Source organism: Anabrus simplex, chromosome 5 (genome assembly GCF_040414725.1).
Source record: "Anabrus simplex isolate iqAnaSimp1 chromosome 5, ASM4041472v1, whole genome shotgun sequence".
Taxonomy (NCBI): Eukaryota; Metazoa; Arthropoda; class Insecta; order Orthoptera; family Tettigoniidae; genus Anabrus; species Anabrus simplex.
This window is the reverse complement of record NC_090269.1, coordinates 446,888,599-446,909,087: the sequence shown is the minus strand read 5'-3', so window position 1 is coordinate 446,909,087 and position 20,489 is coordinate 446,888,599.

Sequence of the window (20,489 nt, the reverse complement as noted above, 5' to 3'; positions counted from 1 at the left end):
TACCCTATTTTTCCGACTTCCAGAAAATATGAGGAAGAATACTCAAGAACCGAATTAGATAAGGATGATTGAAAATAAAGTCACTAAACTTATTAGTTAGCATTTGTGTGATCCCAACTTTCTCGTTGTATAAATTATTGTTGCCGGCATTTTCCTCTCCATGAATGACTACAAGTCTATCGATTAAATCCCGAACATCATTCATCCAAACAGATTCTAGTGGCTTTTTCTGTATATTGCTTCACAAATCCTGTACCAGTTTTTCGCGGAGTGCTTACAGACTTTGATCTCGATATTTTCCTATACCTTTTTCTTCCCTTATTTTTTTCCACAGATCACTTACAATAACCATCCATTTGTCTCCAGTAGACGATATTACTTTTTTCGTAGTCGGATCGTTGTTTTCATAAACCAAATTTGTGTCTATTGCAATTTCCTAGTAGTGATCTAAATCTTCCGCTGTGTACTCGCTTTTCTCCTACATATTTTTTGCCAGTGCTTTCAACGACAACATCATCGTGATCGAAAATCTCCAATAAACCTCTACTCGCCTAAATCGTTGGCGTTATTGAGGGCTTCTACTAACTCAACACCTTTTTTGATCATTCTATTTCTTTCTTGGTTTTCAACTTGTTCCAAAAGTGGTTCTAAACTTCTTCGTGTCGGAGAAGGGATTGATTCATCGTCATCGAATAAACGTTTTTCAAACGACGTTTCTCAGGTGTAGAAGGTATCGGGAATAAATTATTAACGTCGTGTTTATAAGGTACTAATTTTTTCAACCTCTCTGTTTTCTTATGTAGCTTTAAGGACACACTCTTCGATTCCTCCTAATTTACTTTGAACTTTATCTATAGCATCTATGATGGGGTGATCTTCCGTCTTGTATTTTTCGTATTCTGTTATCGGCTTTATATTCCAGGTTCTGAAGCCCTCTTTTAGTTTTTGAAGTTTTCTAAGATTTTTATTTGCTTGCTTAACTGCTGATTCAGAATCTCCTCTTGCTTGTTTCATTTGCTTCTTCTTCTTTTCTTTTGCTGTTTATCAACCACAGAATCATGATGGCTAGCATATATTTGACAGGAAAACAGGCTGCTGTTATCTTAGTGTGTGTCTATATGTTTGAGAACATTGCAATTTTATGTCTGTATCTGCCATCGTGTGTTTTACGAGTCAAGTCTATGGTTACAAATCCAAAATCATCCTGATTCCAACCGTCTTTGCACATTTCTTTAAATTCATCTAGTTTCATGTCTCCTCCGACTTTTTCGTGGTAAACGTGATTTAAGTTGGAGTCGTCTAGTTTGAATATCTTTAAAAATTCAAGTTATCTCTAACCAACTCTTTTAGAATTCTAGAGCAACTTTGATCTAAATAAAAGCAGTCAATGCCCTTGTGTCTTCGTCTAGTAAAATATTCCCTAACGATTGTCTTGATTTTCTAGAATTAAATCGTCAAATAAAACTACGGAACAATCTTCACACTCCTCTAAAAGTGTAGCATCTTCATTATTGTCGATAAACGTAGCTATCGAATGACCGCTTTTACTTTCAATTTTCTTACATTTGCTGATACTTTTTTGGTCTAAACGTTTTGAAAACACGTACAAGTGTTCAATGTTATCCAATTGAGCCATCCTGGAGCCAGGAGATAATTATCTATCATAATCGGCGTTTTCCCACATCGACTTGGCCGAATGATGGCACAACGAATAGAATTCGGCAAAAGTTCTCCATGTCTATGTTTTATTTTTTCTCGGGAAATCTTATTCTTGGTTCCCAGTCAGTCTTCATTTAGTATTAAATGAGTAGATTATTTAGGCTGAGTGGGGATACAGAGACTGACTGTGCCGATTAGCAACAACACAGATAGGTCTTATGGCGACGATGGGATGGGAAAGACCTAGGAGTTGGAAGGAAGCGGCCGTGGCCTTAATTAAGGCACAGCCCCAGCATTTGCCTGGTGTGAAAACGGGAAACCACGGAAAACCATTTTCAGGGCAGCCGATAGTGGGATTCGAACCTACTATCTCTAGGATGCAAGCTCACAGCCGCTTGCCTCTACGCGCACGGCCAACTCGCCCGGTAAATTACTCAAGTTAGACTTGGGGGTTTTTATTCTCGATTTCTGACGCCGAATGTTAATTTAAAAACAATAAACTCCGTTATGAAACAGACAAGGAACCTGTACAAACAATAACTTTTCCTGCAGGTCAATATACACTAGAAGATTTAGAAAAAGTGATTCTGAGTCAAGCACCTTTCAACGCTACAAACATAATATTGAAGCAAATAAACAGCTAAACAGAGTTGAAACCAAGAGCGACTTTAAATTGTACTTCGATAAAGAAGAAAGCAGTGGGTCAGTGTTGGGTTTCAATAAACAAATTGTAGAGCCAAAAACAAAAGCGCGTCACTTACCAAAAATAATTCCCTTCGAAATGATCAAAGTTCACTTTAATTTAGCTGATGGAATGTTTCAAAAGGATGGACAACGTGTTTGCTTCTCTTATGCTAGATGATGCTACGAACCACAATGCCCACTGTTTTTACTCCACATGACAAAATTCAAAATATACGTCTCGAAGTCCCAGATGGGAGAAATAACTTGGTCGACTTTAATGGCGCTACGACGACTGTAGTCTTGGAAATGCAGTAGGTTGCATATTTTAAGGGGGTATCGCGCTATATCCCCTTTTACCTCAATAAGTAGGGACTGAATTCAATTTTCCTCATTATAAATGACGCGTATCTTGTGCATGAAGTGCAAAGAAGCAACGGACACAGCTGATGCTCACCAAGTGACGACATAGACCAGCTGGCAAACTGATCTTGTAGAAATGGATTCTGGTAACTTGAAAGGAATTTCAAAAATCGACAAAGGCTACAAATATTTATTGACGATCATCGATGTGTTTTCCAAGTTTGCAAGGGCTATTCCACTTAAAGATAAATCAGGAAAAAGTGTTAAAGACGCGCTAGAACACATATTTAAGACAGCAAATAGATCACCATCAAACATGAAAACAGACAAGGGTAAAGAGTTTTACAACAAGGACGTAAATGATCCCATAAAGAAATTCAACTTTAACCACTGCTCTACGTATACAACCATCAAAGCGGCTGTTGTCCAGCGATTCAACAGAACACTGAAGGAAAAAATATGGAAGCAGTTTTCTATGCAAGGAAGTTATAAGTGGGTCGATATGCTTCCAAAATTAGTACACGACTACAATCACACAGTACATCGCACGATCAAAATGAAACAAGTAGATGTAAGTCCAAAGAACCAAGAATTTGTATATGATCATTCTGATTCTACCATACACACAAAACCAAAATTTTAGGTCGGTGACTATATACGTGTGAGCAAAATAAAAGGACTCTTCGAAAAGGGATACACAGGTAACTGGTCGACAGAAATATTTACTATTTACAAAGTTTTTGCAACAAATCCACCTACTACTTTCTTAAAGATTCTACAGGCGAAGTAATTAAAGTTACATTCTACGAACAAGAACTACAGAAAACAAAACATCCCAAAGACTACTTGGTTGAAAAAGTGCTACGAAAGAAAGTAGATCAAATTTATGTCAAGTGGCTTGGGTTCGATAATTCTCACAACAGTTGGATATCGAGAGATGGTGTTGTATTGTGATTTGGGTGTAAATGGAAGAGCAGAAAAGCAGAATGCGATTACGTTCAACAGACCATATAATGATAAATATATTTGAATCAGAATTAAAGGAATGAAATATTTCTTACAAGCTTATTAAAATATGCGAAACGTGGGTTGGAGAAAAATATACACATGCGCATAGTGAACTTGAAATGGAAACAGTACCATTAACAGATATAATTGAAGAAGCAGAAAGACATTCATTGGAATATGATGGTAATGGTGCTTGGGATATTCTATATTTGACTTCCGATACTCACTACAATTCTATTCTTACACTTTCACCAACAGGTGTGAGTGATCAATATTTTGTAAGAAGCAATAATTTTATTCAGATACTTTTTCGCTTACATAAATGAACAGACTAATTCTTGTTACAACCATTATCACAGTCTTGAATGGCTATCCAACAACACTGTTGTTGTTTGAGTCATCAGTCCATAGACTGGTTTGATGCAGCTCTCCACGCCACCCTATCCTGTGCTAACCTTTTCATTTCTACGTAACTATTGCATCCTACATCTGCTCTAATCTGCTTGTCATATTCATACCTTGGTCTACCCCTACTGTTCTTACCACCTACACTTCCTTCAAAAAACAACTGAACAAGTCCTGGGTGTCTTAAGATGTGTCCTATCATTCTATCTCTTCTTCTCGTCAAATTTAGCCAAATCGATCTCCTCTCACCCATTCGATTCACTATCTCTTCATTCGTGATTCGATCTATCCATCTCACCTTCAACATTCTTCTGTAACACCACATTTCAAAAGCTTCTCTTCTCTTTCTTTCTGAGCTAGTTATCGTCCATGTTTCACTTCCATACAATGCCACGCTCCACACGAAATTCTTCAAAAACATCTTTCTAATTCCGACATCAATGTTTGAAGTAAGCAAATTTCTGTTCTTAAGAAAGCTCTTCCTTGCTTGTGCTAGTCTGCATTTTATGTCCTCCTTACTTCTGCCATCGTTAGTTATTTTACTACCCAAGTAACAATATTCATCCACTTCCTTTAGGACTTCATTTCCTAATCTAATATTTCCTACATCACCTGCCTTCGTTCGACTGCACTCCATTACTTTAGTTTTGGACTTATTTATTTTCATCTTGTACTCCTTACCCAAGACTTCATCCATACCATTCAGCAACTTCTCGAGATCCTCTGCAGTCTCAGATAAAATAACAATATCATCGGCAAATCTCAAGGTTTTGATTTCCTCTCCTTGGACTGTGATTCCCTTTCCAAATTTCTCTTTGATTTCCTTTACTGCCTGGTCTATGTAAACTTTGAAAAGGAGAGGGGACAAACTGCAGCCTTGCTTCGCTCCTTTCTGGATTACTGCTTCTTTTTCAAAGCCCTCAATTCTTATCACTGCTGACTGATATTTATACAGATTGTAGATAATTCTTCGTTCTCGTTATCTGATCCCTATCATCTTCAGAATCATAAATAGCTTGGTCCAATCAACATTATCGAATGCTTTTTCTACATCTACGAATGTCATGTACGTTCCTTCTTCATTCGATCTTCTAAGATCAGACTAAAGTCAGGATTGCTTCACGTGTTCCTACATTTCTTCTGAAGCCAAATTGATCTTCTCCCAACTCAGCTTCAACTTGTTTTTCCATTCTTCTATAAATAATACGTGTTAAAATTTTGCAGGCATGAGATACTAAACTAATGGTGTGGTAGTTTTCACACCTGTCAGCACCGGTTTTCTTGGGAATAGGTATAACAATATTCTTCCGAAAATCGGATGGGATTTCTCCTGTCTCATACATCTTGCACACTAAATGAAATAACCTTGCCATGCTAGTTTCTCCTAAGGCAGTCAGTAATTCAGAGGGAATGTCATCAATTCCAGGTGCCTTGTTCCTATTGAGGTCACTCACAGCTCTGTCAAACTCTGGCCTCAAAATTGGTTCTCCCATTTCATCAGCATCAACAGCCTCTTCATGTTCCAGAACCGAATTATCTACTTCTTTACTTTGATACAACTGTTGGATATGCTCCTGCCATCTTTCTGCTTTGTCTTCTTTCCCTAGACGTGGCTTTCCATCTGAGCTCTTAATATTCATACACCTAGATTTCCTTTCTCCAAAAGTTTCCTTGATTTTCCTGTATGCAGCATCTACCTTTCCCAGGACCATACAGCCTTCGACATTCTTGCACTTCTCCTTCAGCCATTCTTCCTTAGCTACCTTCCACTTTATATCCACTTCATTCTTTAATCGCCTGTATTCTTTTCTGCCCTCTTGATTTCTAGCATTCTTGTATTTTCGTCGTTCATCGATCAGGTCTAGTATCTCCTGAGTTATCCACTGATTCTTAGTTGATCTTTTCTTCCTTCCTAACATTTCTTCAGCAGCCCTACTGACTTCATTTTTCATGACTCTCCACTCTTCCTCCATAGAGGACGACAGGAAGTATGACCAACAAATGGCAAATAACTTAATATGGGAAGGACAGCTGATTCAGAAAGTGATGGAACCAACCAGAGGGAAAAATATCCTAGATGTCGTGCTGATAAAAGCAGTTGAGCTCTATGGGGAAACTGAAGTAAGAGATGGTATTAGTGATCATGAAGCTGTTTTTGTGGTAGTTAAAAATAAATGTGATAGAAAGGAAGGTCTTAAAAGTAGGACTGTTAGGCAGTACCATATGGCTGATAAAGCAGGCATGAGGCAGTTTCCAAAAAGTAACTATGATCGGTGGAAAACGGTAAATAAAAATGTAAACAGACTCTGGGATGGGTTTAAAGAAATTGTTGAGGAATGCGAAAACAGGTTTGTACCTTTAAGGGTGGTAAGGAATGGTAAGGACCCACCTTATTATAATAGAGAAATAAAGAGACTAAGAAGGAGGTGCAGACTGGAAAGAAATAGAGTTAGAAAGGAGAAATTGAAGGAACTTACTAGAAAATTGAATCTAGCAAAGAAGGCAGCTAAGGAAAACATGATGGCAAGCATAATTGGCAGTCATACAAATTTTAGTGAAAAATGGAAGGGTATGTATAGGTATTTTAAGGCAGAAACAGGTTCCAAGAAGGACATTCCAGGAATAATTAATGAACAAGGGGAGTGTGTATGTGAGGATCTTCAAAAGGCAGGAGTATTCAGTCAGCAGTACGTAAAGATTGTTGGTTACAAGGATAATGTCGAGATAGAGGAGGAGACTAAGGCCAAAGAAGTAATAAAATTTACATATGATAACAATGACATTTACAATAAGATACAAAAGTTGAAAACTAGAAAAGGGGCTGGAATTGATCAGATTTCTGGGGATATACTAAAGACAATGGGTTGGGATATAGTACCATATCTGAAGTACTTATTTGATTATTGTTTGGTCGAAGGACCTATACCAGATGAATGGAGAGTTGCTATAGTAGCCACTGTGTATAAAGGAAAGGGTGATAGACATAAAGCTGAAAATTACAGGCCAGTAAGTTTGACATGCATTGTATGTAAGCTTTGGGAAGGCATTCTTTCTGATTACATTAGACATGTTTGTGAAATTAATAACTGGTTTGATAGAAGGCAATTCGGTTTTAGGAAAGCTTATTCCACTGAAGCTCAACTTGTAGGATTCCAGCAAGTTATAGTAGATATCTTGGATTCTGGAGGTCAAATGGACTGTATCGCGATTGACCTATCTAAAGCATTTGATAGGGTAGATCATGGGAAACTACTGGCAAAAATGCAATTGGACTAGACAAACGAGTGACTGAATGGGTTGCTATATTTCTAGAAAATTAATCTTAGACAGTTAGAGTAGGTGAGCTTTGTCTGACCCTGTAATAGTTGAGAGGGGAATTCCTCAAGGCAGTATTATCGGACCTTTATGTTTTCTTATATACACTGACTGACAGAGCAAATGCAACACCAAGAAGGATTGGTTCGATAGGGATGAAAGTTGGGGAAAAAACAGAGACGGCACGGACGAATAATTGATGTTTATTTCAAACCGATATGCAGGTTATACAATGCGCACGGCATCGACTCAGTATGATGTAGGACCACCGCGAGCGGCGATGCACGCAGAAACACTTCGAGGTACAGAGTCAATAAGAGTGCGGATGGTGTCCTGAGGGATGGTTCTCCATTCTCTGTCAACCATTTGCCTCAGTTGGTCGACCGTACGAGGCTGGGGCAGAGTTTGCAAACGGCGTCCAATGAGATCCCACACGTGTTCGATTGGTGAGAGATCCGGAGAGTACGCTGGCCACGGAAGCATCTGTACACCTCGTAGAGCCTGTTAGGAGATGCGAGCAGTGTGTGGGCGGGCATTATCCTGCTGAAACAGAGCATTGGGCAGCCCCTGAAGGTACGGGAGTGCCGCCGGCCGCAGCACATGCTGCACGTAGCGGTGGGCATTTAACGTGCCTTGAATACGCACTAGAGGTGACGTGGAATCATACGCAATAGCGCCCCAAACCATGATGCCGCGTTGTCTAGCGGTAGGGCGCTCCACGGTTACTGCCGGATTTGACCTTTGACCTTTCTCCACGCCGACGCCACACTCGTCTGCGGTGACTATCACTGACAGAACAGAAGCGTGACTCATCGGAGAACACGACGTTCCGCCATTCCCTCATCCAAGTCGCTCTAGCCCGGCACCATGCCAGGCGTGCACGTCTATGCTGTGGAGTCAATGGTAGTCTTCTGAGCGGACGCCGGGAGTGCAGGCCTCCTTCAACCAATCGACGGGAAATTGTTCTGGTCGATATTGGAACAGCCAGGGTGTCTTGCACATGCTGAAGAATGGCGGTTGACGTGGCGTGCGGGGCTGCCACCGCTTGGCGGCGGATGCGCTGATCCTCGCGTGCTGACGTCACTCGGGCTGCTCCTGGACCCCTCGCACGTGCCACATGTCCCTGCGCCAACCATCTTCGCCACAGGCGCTGCACCGTGGACACATCCCTATGGGTATCGGCTGCGATTTGACGAAGCGACCAACCTGCCCTTCTTAGCCCGATCACCATACCCCTCGTAAAGTCGTCTGCCTGCTGGAAATGCCTCCGTTGACGGCGGCCTGGCATTCTTAGCTATACACGTGTCCTGTGGCACACGACAACACGTTCTACAATGACTGTCGGCTGAGAAATCACGGTACGAAGTGGGCCATTCGCCAACGCCGTGTCCCATTTATCGTTCGCTACGTGCGCAGCACAGCGGCGCATTTCACATCATGAGCATACCTCAGTGACGTCAGTCTACCCTGCAATTGGCATAAAGTTCTGACCACTCCTTCTTGGTGTTGCATTTGCTCTGTCAGTCAGTGTATATAAATGATATGAGTAAAGGAGTGGAATCGGAGGTAAGGCTTTTTGCGGATGATGTTATTCTCTATAGAGTGATAAATAAGTTACAAGATTGTGAGCAACTGCAACGTGACCTCGAAAATGTTGTGAGATGGACAGCAGGCAATGGTATGTTAATAAACGGGCGTAAAAGTCAGGTTGTGAGTTTCACAAATAGGAAAAGTCCTCTCAGTTTTAATTACTGCTTTGATGGGGTGAATGTTCCTTTTGGGGATCATTGTAAGTATCTAGGTGTTAATATAAGGAAAGATCTTCACTGGGGTAATCACATAAATGGGATTGTAAATAAAGGGTACCGATCTCTGCACATGGTTATGAGGGTGTTTAGGGGTTTTAGTAAGGATGTAAAGGAGAGTGCATATAAGTCTCTGGTAAGACCCCAACTAGAGTATGGTTTCAGTGTATGGGACCCTCACCAGGATTACCTGATTCAAGAACTAGAAAAAATACAAAGAAAAGCAGCTCGATTTGTTTTGAGTGATTTCCGACAAAAGAGTAGCGTTACAAAAATGTTGCAATGTTTGGGTTGGGGAGAATTGAGAGAAAGAAGACGAGCTGCTCGACAAAGTGGTATGTTCCGAGCTGTCAGCTGAGAGATGGCGTGGAATGACATTAGTAGACGAATAGGTTTGAATGGCGTTTATAAAAGTAGGAAAGATCACAATATGAGGATAAATTTGGAATTCAAGAGGACAAACTGGGGCAAATATTCATTTATAGGAAGGGGAGTTAGGGATTGGAATAACTTACCAAGGGAGATGTTCAATAAATTTCCAATTTCTTTGAAATCATTTCGGAAAAGGCTAGGAAAGCAACAGATAGGGAATCTGCCACCTGGGCGACTGCCCTAAATGCAGATCAGTATTGATTGATTGATGATTGATGCCTGGTTTCTGAATCTCTGCCTAATCATAGTGAAGTCTGTTTGATACCTTCCAGTGTCTCCAGGTCTCGTCCATGTATACAGCCGTCGTTTGTGGTGTTTGAACCAAGTATTGGCAAGGACTAAATTATGATCAGTGCAGAATTCAACCAGACGACTTCCTCTTTCGTTCCCTACCACTGCATGCCAGTCTGCCATCACACTTAGATTCTCGTCACCTTTTACATATTGTATTAAATCTTCTCTCTCCTCGTATATTCTTTCGATTTCTTCATCATCCGCTGAACTAGTAGGCAGTTAGTCCTGCACTATTGTGGTGGGCATTGGTTTGGTGTCTATCTTGACAACAATAATACTTTCACTATGCTGAACGTAGTAGCTTACCCGCTGCCCTATTTTCTTATTCATTATTAAACCAACTCCTGCATTTCCCCTGTTTGATTTCGTGTTGATAATTCGGTAGTCGCCTGACCAAAAATCTTGTTCTTCCTGCCAACGTACTTCACTTATACCAACTACATCTAACTTTAGCCTATCCATCTCCATTTTTAGAATCTCTAACCTACCACAACGATTCAAACTTCTAACATTCCACGCTCCGACTCGCAGAATGTCAGTATCCATTTTCCTGATGATCGCCCCCTCTCGCGTAGTCCCCACCCGGAGATCCGAATGGGGGACTAGTTTACCTCCGGAATATTTTACCCGGGAGGAAGCCATCATCAATACATCATTCATACAGAGAGAGCTGCATGTACTCGGGAGTTAGTTACGGCTGTAGTTTCCCGTTGCTTTCAGCCGTGTAGCAGTATCAACACAGCTAAGCCATGTTGAGTATTATTACAAGGCCGTATCAGTCAATCATCTAGACTGCTGCCCTTGCAACTACCCAAAGACTGCTACCCCCCTTTCGATGAACCATTCGTTAGTCTGGTCTCTCAACAGATACCCATCCGATATGGTTGCACCTGCGGCTCGGCTATCTGCATAATTGGGACACGCAAACCTCCCCACCGCGGCAAGGTCACATGGTTCGCAGAGGAGGCCAACAACACTATCCACTCAAAATCAAACTCTATCTACCATAAATTATTTACATGAATTCGGTTATCTATCAGTTATTGGTGAACAACCAATTTCAGACGTAAATGTGACGACATATCAACAAGCTCTAAAACTATTCCAAGAGTACTACAATCTCCAAGTTGCTGGAACATTAGACCAAGCAACATTACAATTAATCAGCAGTCCGAGATGTGTTGTTCCGGACGATGAAATTTATTTCAGTGCGAAAAAGTGCAAGTGGAACAATAAAAATATAAAATTGCATTATGCTTTAGCTAATCAACAAGTACTAGGATTAGCCGAAGCCCCATTCGAAGCGTGGCAACAACATGCTGATCTACAGTTTGAAAATAATATACTCTACCCGCTCAAAGCCTGAGTCCCAACCAACATTTATCTCAGGGAGTGTTACGGTCCGAATCTTTCGCAACTAATGAACAATAAAAATTTATATTTTGGGATATAAGATCTCAAACTAAATGTAAGGGCGACATCCAATCAGTACTACAGGGTTGAACGGGACACTCTAATCTTTAAATTTAAGGCTCATCAGAAAATACACAAATTATATATATATTCAGATCAAAGGAAAATTATGAAGGCTCCGTCCTAGGAATGGAGACGGATATTTAAACGGTCACCAAGGGTTTACTATTCTACAAGAACAAGAACCTGGAACTGTTTCCTTGCAAATGCTAAAGGAGCATTTCAGTTAAGTAAACAAAAATAGATTTTTACACACAATCAAAATCTGTTGACCCTTGATTTGCCGGTAATTTGGCAAATTATTCCTGAAAAACGATTACATAATATTTATCACTTTTGAACACCCTTCCATTTGGGTGGTGGAACCGTTGATATCTGAAGGTATCAGATTTACCTTCGTTAACACCATGACCATATTTGGTCGTGGACCAATTACCTGTTGGCTAAGTAGGCGCGATCACATGGACCATGTTATCGCCACCACTTTGATTGAGATGAGACCAACCCGGGAAACTACAAACTCTCCCAGGGTTCCTAACCAAAATATGCTAATCGTTAGTTGAAAGAAGCGACAAAGGGACTCTAACTTAATGGTCCAGTTGTAGGCATTTGCCTTCATTTTACAACTATTAACTTATTATTCACAACACTTGACATTATTACGTTAATTCGCCAGCTGACTTCCCTAGTATCATTCATCATCAGCATCCGAAATAATAAAATAAAATAAAAATATAAAAACTATTATTATTATTATTATTATTATTATTATTATTATTATTATTATTATTATTAAAAAATTAATTTCGCTTGTTGCACGGTAGTCCATTCTTAATATGTTTAACGCATAACCCCTTTTACAATTCCGATTTATTTTGGCACTAATCAATCCAGACATGATTTCCTTGGAATATTATTATTATTAATATCCTTATGCTTTCGAGAATCTTTATTTTCATTCCCCATCTTTATAATTTAGTCACGTACGTTCTCTCCCAAACAGAAATCACCAAGATCCGAACACACATCGGTCGGGACATAATAGTGTTCGAACTCGCAACCTTATTTTCGTACTGTCGTTAATTCATGGAGACCATATGCTCCTAAGACAATTCTCAAATCCCATAACACCTCGCATTTGGGCAAATACCTCCAATTTCTGCAAGTGTTAAATTATTTCTTCCTATTCCATTTTGAAATCCATTTATCCATCGGAACTCTTCAAAACATTATCATTAATTAACCCTCGGTGTGTGGACCCTCTTCTGCCACTCATATCACCGGTATAGAAATACAACCTCTATGTAGGCCTTAAGATCCATATATTTCTTCATCAACTTCAGTACAATTCACTTTTATTTCGGGCCGGATTTCTGTCCCACAAAACTCCAAATTTCAACTTTTGACTCAAATCACTCTGGGCCTCAAACATAGCGTGACCATATTATCAAAATGCCTATCTCGTTTCTACCAAAATTATTTATGATTATTATGGAGTCCAAAAGCGTTAAATCAATTAGTGTTAAAATCGGATACAATGCCCAACTTAAATATTCATGCCACCTAATATCTCCACATTTAAATTACTTTGATTTGCAATCATTCTATCCAACTAAGCCCGTGCCTTTATTCTCAAAGATTATTATTAAACACGCCTTTACACATTACCTAATATTAATGTAACTACTTCGACACTTGTACAGATTATTATTATTTTGTCCACTGGCGAACTTCACGATATTTACAAACAAATCAATGTACTTCATTCCGTCCACAATAATTTAAATCAATTGGCAACCCTAACTCTGCATTATCTTAACAACATGCCTTAATATGTATAAAAGTTCCGATAACGGAAAAACACTTTGGAAGCACTTCTAAATGAATATTAACATTATCTTTACGTGAAACGTGCTCCATATCATATCAAACAACTCAAGTACTTGAATGAACAAATAAACACTACTCTACTCTATTTAATAATCGACATTATGGTGAGTGCTTGATCTAATTCTGTACATATTAATTCGTCCATTTGTCTATCTATCTTTGAATTTATACGAGCCGGAAACGGCTCGTTTCACAATTAATTTACATGATAAATTTATATGATTTCCTCCCCTTAACGATAGCCATCTACAAATATTGTAAAAGGTTACTCTTCTCTGCCCTTGTAGTCTGCTAAAACCGGACAAGGAGCCTAGCCCCTCCGGTTTTTAGCACTGCATTCCACTGGTATTCATGCCAGCTTGAAGAATTAATCCTTGACCCTTTTCAACTTGACACATTTTGAATAAAAACAAATAAAATAACTGTTGCACTCTGGAATAATTTCAACCCTAAATTGTACTCACAAATTTTACACTCTCGGCCTTGTATCTAGCCCACTTAATGTAAATACACATTCTTCATTCCTTTCCCGGACACTAGGAACATGGGATACCTCGGGATCCCCTTTACAACGGCCCTAGCGCGCACTTGAATTTCCGTCACGCGTTCACACAGCTGACCAGGTCTCAGTTTATAGTCGACTGCTTACTAGGTGAAATACATCAAACACTCGTGATCGTTCTCACGTAACGTACTTCCTAATCTGTTGGTAGAATCTCACACTCCGTAAGTTATGCTTTACTGAGTCCTGTCTATTTGAAACACTTCATACTAGTGCACTGCTCAAGACTGTAATATGAGCTACATCACGTTACGAATCACTGTACTATGTAACAAATAATACTTCGAACCCTACTCCACGAGTAAGTACACACACGCACCCCTGGCGTAATTACGGCTCGAACAAAATATCAGTAGTTGTCACGCACCCCAGGCGTGGTATCCGCTCGAACGCTTTGTCAAAAGTAGTTGTCAGTCCTTGTCCACGACCTCATATTTATACTTGTATCACCTCTCTTCCGAGTTCAGAGGAGGTCATCTTAGGACGCGCAGTCCCGATATCATCCTACGACACTTTGCGGTTTGGCCCGTGGCTTTAATACATGATCCAATGATGTAATTATGTTCTCAAACGCTCTATACCAATTCTCAACTATTATTGTTCGCTGGTAATCGTTATATTTTCGAATTTAGCTGCCGTATCCCGGCTCGGGGTTTCGCGCTATATTGTGGCGTCCTTTGCCTCCAGCCAATCATCGGATAGCATTCATTAATTCTCAGAATTACACCCTGCAATCTCCCGCAATTATTAACTTTTTTATAAGTTTTATAATATAGTAAGGCTCCTAAATTCCACCTTATTCTAAATCGATATCTCACTTCCTTCTATCAATTTAATCCGCGGAGTTAGCCTCGCTAGTGCTTCCTACAATACGAAGTTGGCGTACCTGCAACTGGTCGATGAAATTTTCTATTGGTCCACATAAACCACGGGACCAGGAAGGCTCATATTTTTTTCTTCCAGTGCCAACCCCGCGTTCAACTCCCGCTAGTACATGGAGATACCCTGCCATCATTTATCAGAAATCTGCACCCAGCTCTTTGCGCTGTTGCCACTACCTATTCTGCCCGGGGCTATGAAAACTTTCCGGAACTTGTCAACAACTCGTGCCTTTCTCTTTCCCCCGTCGTCAAAATTTCTGAGAATTATAATTCTGCCGTTTATTGTGTTTGTTAATCTCAGTGGAGACAATAGTCTGTGTATGTTTCACCATACCATCTCGGCCTGGCCTGCTCTTACTGTATGTACAGTAAGATATTCTTTATTCTGAAAATGAAATATATGTTCCTCCATAAATAATTACAATTGCATGACGCTTATCAGACCCCCACCAGGGCGCATTATTTCCCACGCTACATTTAAAATTTTTGTGCATACATGAAATTTTTAATAACTTTGTTATCACTATAGCGTCATCAATTGTTTTCTGACATCCATCTAAACTCAATCAGTTCCTTGGCTTCTACAATCTCGTTTCGTCGTTGATGATACTCCTTTTGAAGAGCCTCTTTCTCTTGCTCTAATTGACGAATCATTTATATGAACTCCAGGACGTCGCTGTCTGGGTTTCCATATTCTGAACATGGTCTGGCTACTGATATAGGCCGGATCATTTGGACATCTACTTCCATGGCTTCTTCTTTTCCTATGGCATCTTCTTCTTCATCTCCTTCCCCCTCTTCTTCTACCTCGTCTTCTTCGTCTTCTCCGCCTTCTTCTTCTATACCCTCGGCTGGCGTGTGGTACAATTTAAGGTTTGCAGCGTTGTACACACTTTCTGTGGTGCCATCCATGTTTTGGACTTTGTAGGAATTATTCTCGTATGTATGAATAATTTTGAATGGTCCCACATAAAGTCGAGAAAATTTGTGGTATACCTTTTGCTCTGGATTCGATGGCGTCGGCTTCTTGACTAATACAAGCTCGCCTACCCTCAATGGGCGATTAAACCACTTGTTCTTCAGCCTCCTCAACCTTCTATCAGCTTGCGCTTGCAGGTGTTCACGTGTCTTAGTCACGCACATTTCTTGTGACTCTCGCGGATCCGTCGGGCAATCGACGTCTTCATGCCAAGGTCTGGCTGGAAAATGGTGATGGTGAACTACCGCAGATATTCGTCCCGTAGCTTCGTGCATAGTGGTATTGATACATTCCGTGATTGTGGGTACCACATCAATCCATCGCCAGTGTGCTTCTGAGCAGTAAATCCTACAGAATTTGGCGATTTCCTCATGATTCGTTCTGACGGGTTGGCTTCAGGATGCCGTATCGTGCTCAGTACATGTTTGATGTCTAGCCTGCATAGTTCGTTTGCAAATGCCAAGGATGTGAATTGACTTCCATGGTCAGTCAAGATGAATTTTGGCTTTCCCATGGTTGGGATTATGTGAGATATTATCCCCCTCAATACCAGTTTAGAATTCTTTTCTGCATGGGATATAGAGCCACGAATTTGGAAAACACGTCTAAACTTACTAAAATGAATTTGTTTCCCCTGCGGGCTTTTGGCAAAGGGCCGTATAGGTCCATTGCGAACATCTCTTTTGGCTCAGTTGGTAACAATGGACGCGGTGATTGTTTGAGCAAGAATGGATTCGGCATAATTCGCTGACAAATGTCACATGTTCTCAACACAACTCTGACAGTTTTGTTCATTTTATTCCGTACGAAAGTTTCTTCTATCGTGGATTACACCTTTCAGATTCCACCGTGGCCTATGACTCGGTGAACGTGATTTACCAGTGCCTTTTGGATCTCCGAAGGCACGACTATCCTCAGCTTCGTATGGTTCTCGTCCACGAACTTGTGCAGGGTCCCATTGTAGTAATGGTAATTTGGAGCCATTTTTCCTGCTCTAACAAATTCGGGACTGCCAGGTTGAAGTTTCTGGGTAAGGAAATCAATCATGAAATTGGTAAAATCGTCTCTCTTCTGCAGCGTTCCGATTTCCCTCAACTTTTCTAGTACCTCACGATCCTCATCGACCAATTCCAAACGGTGTATCGCGAAATCATCTGGGTTCGGGTTACGACTTAATGTATCCGCCAAGATATTCAATCTCCCTGGGTAGTGTTCAACGGTAAGATCAAACTGTTGAACAAACAAAGCCCACCGGCTGAACCTCTCACTTGACATATTTGTCTTCATTATGAACGTTAATGCCTTGTGATCTGTGCGAATGATAATCGGGAAACCATAGATTATCTTCCTCGAATATTGCAAAGCATTGGCGATGGCCAACATCTCTAACTCGGTGATGGTGTATTTCGTCTCATGTTTCCGCAATTTTCGGCTCACGAACGCAATATATGTTTTCTTGATGGAGTTTTCTGGTTCTTCTTGTAATAAATGAGCCCCGATCCCTATGGTGGAAGCGTCTGTCTGAATGATAAATTTTGCTTCGTAGTTTGGATATCCTAGTTTCACGCTCTGCAAGAGCCTTTGCTTGGTTTGAGTGAAAGCCTCTTCGCATGCCGAATCCCACTTCTAACGGTTGTTCTTTCTGAGGAGGTCTTGCAATGGTACCACGACCGATGTATACTCTGGGCAATGATCTGCGAAGAACTGACACATTCTGAGAAACTGCCTGATATGTTTAATTTTGGTAGGTTTCGGGAATAACCTAATTGCCTCTATTTTCAAAGGATTTGGTCGTACTCCTTCTCCGTCAACTAAGTGACCCAAAAACAGAACTTCTTCGTGACACAGATGGGACTTGGGTAGATTTACTTTGAAGTTATTCTTCCCCAAATCTGTGAGGACCTCATCGATGATTCCTAAATGCTCCTCTAGAGATTTTGTGGCTATCAAAATATCATCCACATACCGAATGGTTGTGTCTCTGGCTTTAGGGCTGAGGTTTCGATCAGGAGCGCGGATAAGGACTGATCCAGCGTTCTTAATACCAAATGGGAGCCTGTTAAAAACATATGTTTGCTGGTCAAACAAAAATCCAGTTAACAATTTTGATTTCTCTTCTAATACTATATGATGAAAGAGGACGAGGTGAGATCAAACGCGAGAAGAACCTCATGTCCCTACATTTCTTTAAAATTTCTTTAATGGCTGGCGCTTGTTCACATTCTGGTACCAGACTCTCATTTATGGCCCGTGCGTCCAGGCAAATGCGCACGGAACCATCGGGTTTTCTGACCACCACTAACGGGTTAAGAATGGAGTCGGAGACTTAGATATAAGACCTTCCTTCTCCATGTCCCTAATAGCCTCCCTGACTTGCGGATAGAATTTCTCCGCGACCGGGTACACCTTACTCTTATACGGGGACCAGTCATTAACATCTAATTCATATTCAAAATTTTGGATCTTCCCCGGTTTCGCGCCTAATGTGTCCCAATGTTTTCTCAAAATGTCCGCTAATTTTTCCTTTCCCTCTGGATCGATGTTTGCTTCATTGATTTTTCCCTCAATGTTCTTCTCACAGTCCCCATCATGTTCGCCCGAAGTTCCGACAATTTCTTCTGTATCAATACCTGCTGCGTCCACTAGTTCGTTGTCCCAAATTTGAACCTCCGTGTTCCAGACAGTTTCTTCGTTATATATTGTCGCTTCCTGAGGGTCCATTGATGCGTCTTCTATAATGTCTTCACATTTGAACTTGATTATATTTTCTCCCATGTCAATCAAAGCGTGATACTCAGTCATGAAATCGGCCCAATGATAAGATTGTAGTTAATCTTAGCCATCACCACGAACGCGTGTGGAGAGGTCGACTGACCAATTTCGACTTCCAGTAAAGCTTGCTGCTTACAGACTATATTTTTGTCCGGAACTATCCCTCGAATTTTGATACTTGAAACTGGAATAATAGGGATATTAAATTTTGATTTTAATTCATCCATTAAATTTTGTGAAACTACGGAGATGCTAGCGCCTGTATCAATAAGTGAGCGAATCTCTAAGTTCCTAATCCTAGTAAAGATAATGGGTAACTGTCTGATGCCCTTGGCGAACAGAGGCTGGGGGTCGTCGATCAATTCTTCCGGGGTCGCGATCCATGAATCGATCTTTGCGATCGTCCATACCCCCTCTAAAATTTGGCGTTTTTTGTAGCCCCGAACCTTTGTTCAGGATCAAATTGGCTCGCGTTCGGATTCAATTGGCGCTCAACCCTGGCTTGCTGTAGCTGTATGCTCTCAGCTACCGAAACCTGTTCATCTGGATTTCTATTCTGGATCGCATCTTTCCATTTCCGTTTATTTATTTCATATATATATCGCCTGCTCTCCTGATGTCGATTCTCCAATTCGTTATTGGCCTTCTGACGAGCTGTATGCTGGACTGGGTTCCGTCCTGGGTACGGGTAAGGTCGACTGTCATTCCTCCTTCCCTGATATCCTCGGTATCCCCTATCTCTCCGGAAGTTTCCTCGGTACTGCGGTCTTCCTTTCTCCTGAAATGTCCGTCGGTTGTTCCATGGTCTATGTTGCTAATTTTGCTCATACGTTCTACCGTTAGAAGTTGTTAGTTCACGACTTGTGTTCGTGCTCTGGTCTCTAGTGGACTCTGTTTTCGGGCTTGTCCCCATTTCAATATTATTGACCTGCGGCTCTGACGATCTTTGGTGCCTACCATTTCCGTGATGGGTCGTCTGGTCAAGCTGTCTTAACAGATTTTCCGTCTGTACTGCAGTGCGTACATTAGAAGCAATCAACATTCGCTGAATTTCGAACGGCAACTGCTTCGCAATAGCACTTATGAGCTCGGTCTCACAGACCGGATTGTCTAACTCGCGCATTTTATGAAATTGTGCGGTGAAGTACTCGGAGTACTTTGTTGGCGCACAAGTAGAGTATCGTCTCGAGTATAACTCTAACCTGAGATTCTTCTGCGATTCCATACTCCAATACTTCTGTAAAAAGGCTTGGAGGAACCCCATGAAGTCATCAAAGGTGTAAAGAAACGCCCTGAACCAAATCGCTGGCGCTCCGTCCAGAAATTTTTCCACTGTCCGCAGTTGTTTTTCGGCAGGTATCCTGTGCTCTTGGATGTAATTTGTGATCTCATTGATGAACCATTTTGGCGTGATTTGCCCTCAAGAATCGAACTTAAGGAATCATTATTTTGCTCCATCGACTAGTTTTAAGGAATCATTATTTTGCTCCATCGACTGTTTTGAAGAAGATTTGGACTGCTCTACCGACCTATCTAACGACTTAAGTTGAAGAGCCATAACCCTCATCATCTCCGCCAACGTGAGCGATTCTTCCTCTCCTACATGCCCATCCTGGGATATCTCCCCCTCTACATCAGACATTCTGAGTTTATATAATAACAAATAGGGCCAAACGGCTCCTCGCCCTACAGCACTACGCTTAACAGTTGGTCAAAATCCTATCACCTAACGGTTCACTTACTCGAAATAAATTTATATTTTCTTACCAAAATTTGTATTCAATCACTCGTATCAAACAACGAGTAGCATAAGGACAACAAATCTTGCTTGGCTCCATCCAGAATAAATGCGTGTTAGACACGTATATAAATTAATTTCAGAACTGTAATGTCAAACACCACCTTGAAATTTTGACATAACAGAGCCGTCTCGTAGCTTTAAATCTGAAATTGATAAATTCTCGTCGACA